This window comes from Glycine max, chromosome 19 (assembly GCF_000004515.6).
Source record: "Glycine max cultivar Williams 82 chromosome 19, Glycine_max_v4.0, whole genome shotgun sequence".
NCBI classification, from domain to species: domain Eukaryota; kingdom Viridiplantae; phylum Streptophyta; class Magnoliopsida; order Fabales; family Fabaceae; genus Glycine; species Glycine max.
Window position 1 is genome coordinate 15,025,223 of NC_038255.2, and position 3,804 is coordinate 15,029,026.

Consider the following 3,804-nt stretch of genomic DNA (forward strand, 5'->3'; position numbering starts at 1 on the left):
TCTTCATGCCCATCGTGGGGAATTACGCCCCCCTTTTGTAGGGCCTCGTAGATAAACCTCCTGGGGGTTGTCACATCCTTTAAAGGCTTAGACCTGTGCGGTTTATCCGACTCAATGGCATTAACTGCTCCCCCTCCATGATTGGCGAGCGGGTTTGTTTTCACGTTAGGCTGATCCTCTTGAAACGTCAGTCATCCGACGTCTACCAAATGTTGGACCTTGTATTTAAGGGCCAGGCATTTTTCGGTGGAGTGGCCCGGGGTTTTCCCATGGTACGTGCAAGTTGCATCCGGGTCATACCACTTTGGGAAATGATGTTGGTAGATCTTCCCGTGAGTTATTACGGCCATTTGGTTGGTGATGAAGGACGACAAGAAGTCTTCATATGTCATTGGGATCGGGGTGAATTTTGGAATTGGTCTCGGGGGAAAGTTCCTCATTGTGTTAGAACCGGCACCAAAGTGGGCATTGCCGGCTGGGCGAGTCGTGCTTGGAGCCGGAGCTTGGGGGGCCTCCCTCTAGATGGGGGCGGGCGCTCTAGGTTGTACGAGTGCTGAATTGGAGGAGTTCCCGGCATGAGCCAAAAAGCTCGGATGATGTTGTGCGTACTGATGGGTACCATGAGAGGTCTGTGGGGGCTTGACCCATGCGAGCGCCGAAGTGACGGCATGGGTATCTCCTTCCTTCCTTTTTGCCCCAGTTGCTCCGATTCTCCTAGCGTTGGCACCTGTGGAGGAGACGTAATCGAACTTCCCTCTTTTTAACCCTACTTCGATTCTTTCCCCGGCGAATACCAAGTCCGCGAAGCTGGAAGGCATGTAGCCTACCAACTTCTCATAGTAAAACTCTGGCAAGGTGTCTACCATCATGGTAATCATCTCCCTTTCGACCATGGGAGGGGCCACTTGTGCTGCCTGGTCTCTCCACCGCTATGCTTACTCTTTAAAGGTCTCACTTTCCTTCTTAACCATGTTCTATAGCTGAGTGCGATCAGGAGCCATATCGAAATTATACTGATATTGCCTCAGGAAGGCAATAATCAGGTCCTTCCAAGTACGGATGCGGGAAGCTTCCAGATTAGTGTACCAAATAATGGCAACTCCAGCCAAGCTATCTTGGAAAAAGTGCATTAACAACTTTTCATCCCTAGAGTACGCCCCCATCTTGCGACAATACATCTTGAGATGGTTCTTAGGACAAGTCGTCCCTTTATACTTGTCGAAATCAGGTACCTTGAATTTTGGGGGGATGATGACATCCGGTACCAAGCAAAGATCCGTCATGTCCGCGAACGGATAGTCACCAAAAGCCTTCAACAGCTCTCAATCTCTCCTTGAGGAGATCGAGTTTCCTTCTATCTTCGGCCGCCGAGGGTGGTCCTTCTGTGGACAAGAATATTGGTTGTGCTGTGAGGTTGTGTTGAGGCAATGTGTTGGGTGCCGGCCTCTCGACGGGGATCGGGGGGTAGAAATTGACATCCCCTTGGGCATACTCTCGATGATCATCGTGGACCTCGTCGGGCTGTCGAGGAGGCTCCCCTTCAAGGATGGGGGAAGGGGCGTGACCCGCGTCATCATGCATGACTGGCAGCGTGTAATTAGGTGGTAATCCATAAGGGTAAGCCTCCCGGTTGTATCCCAAATGGGGGTTTCTACTGTGCCCCAGTGTGTTCCTTTCTCGTCCTACCGCATTTGGGGGAGGATGGTGCGCGGTAGCTAGGAGAATTGGGTATGCTTCAGCAGCCAAACTAACAACGGCAGCGGTGGCCACGTTTTTCTCCATGAGTTGTCTCATTCCTAACATGGCCTCTATCATGGAAGCCATTTGCTCTTTCAAAGCCGACATGTCGGCTTTCATCTGTTCTTGTGTCTCTTCTTGATCACCCATCGTTCTAGATTTGGATCTGGTGCGATAGGGATGCCTTGGGGCGCGTTTAGTTATGGTGTTTTTCCTAAAAAACCAAACGTGAGGAGTAGGTAAAGAAAAATGAATGCATGCTAGAGATAAAATGCAGGAGTGATTTGATTCGCACTGACTTTGGAGTAAAAATATGGGATAAATTCATTTTATTCAGAAAGTTATAACTAGTCAAGATCTGAGTGACAATACAAGCTTCCTAGCGATTTCTAATCATATGGGCCATTAAATCTATCATATGCTAACAATAGCCGAGAAGTCCGTGGATCTCCTCGGGGGCGGAGTAGGTGTCTGCCATCTCTTTGGCCTTGGCTAGCAATCGGGGAAGTTCTTGACTCCCGTTCAAGGTAAGAGCAAATCGGTCCATCCACATTGTTGCCTCTTGATGTAACGAGTCGATCACCCTTCCTCTAGCCTCCTTCCGCGTACACTCGGGCATACTCGTCCGCCACTTTATGCTCGTGGGCCGTGGCTAGATTTAGCTCTTCTTGGTATTTGCCGACGATAGCTAACATGTTGGTCTCTGTCTCGCATAACCGCTGAGACAGGTTTCTTTTGGACCTTGAGCAAACCTTCAACTCATCTTTCAAGATCAAACTGTCTACTCGTGATTGGTCCCTTTCCTCTCTCCGGAGCTTAAGCTCACTGTTGCTGCCCCATAGAGCCCCTCGAAACTTGTTCCGGCCGTGCTCTTCCCTACGAGCCCTCTTGGTTTCTTGTTCCAAGGCTTTGGTGGTTGCTATATTTATATCTCTCAGTTCGGCATTCTCTTTTCGGATTTTCAGAGCTGCTGATTTGAACCTTTCTTTGACTGTTTGGGCTTGCTCGAGTTCTGCCCTAAGGGCCTGCACCTCTTCGTCTTCCTCCGGTGCCTCAACTTCCTCCCTTTTAGCGGTTCTCAAACTCGGGAGCCAATCCAAACCTTGCACGTGGGCTTTCAACCACTTACGGTAGCCACCGATGGGCCCATTGTTACTGCCCCTGAGTTCTTTGTCTTTCTTTTGCACCACCTCCCATGCCTTGCGGACCTTCTGAAGTGTCTCCATGTTGGTCTTATTTAAACCTCGTGAAATGGCAGGCCCGAGCTCTTCCTCTAGTGGTGCCCCTCTCATAGGGTAGCCAAGTTGCCTTATAGCAAGAATGGGATTGTAACTGATGCAACCCCTTGTCCCCATCAAGGGAACATTTGGGAATCCTCCGCACGAAATAAGAACCCTAGTTCTTCCTTCTTTCCATCGAGGGAACCAGTTGACAGACGCTCCTTCTTTGTTTGCTAAGAGTCGGTCCCAATTTGCCCCTCATTTCTCTGTGCATGAATGGTGGCTTTCTAGCGGGCAAGCATGCCTCACCTCTTGGCGAAAAAGGTGCAAAACCAACCATACATAAAGAGCTAGAGTACAGCAAACAATCCTCGTACTGCTCTTTCCACATCTTCGGTCGAAGGTGTCATATAGGTCGGCTAGCATAGCAACAATTAGGCTTTCCTTGTGGTCATGATAAGTGAGAAAAGCGTCGATCACTGCTAGATCCACCAACCCATCCACATTTGGAAAGAGGACTCCTCCGAAGATCAACAGTGCAAGAATGTCTATGAACGGGGCCCATTCGCCTCTACCTGCCAAGATTCTTGCTTTTGCCTGCAAACATTTTCTTGGTATTCCAACCACCCCATTTTCGACTTACTTTTTGTGGTCTAATTCCTGCGCCGAGATTTAGACTATCTTAGAAATTCTAGCTAATGAGGGATAGAACCCTGAGAAGAGGTATGGTCTCCTTCCCCCTAGAGGACATCCTAGGATCTCTTCAAATTCTTCCACCATGGGTGATAGCTGGAAGTCCCCAAAGGTGAAGCACCTCAACGGCTGATCATAATACTGGGCGAGGGAG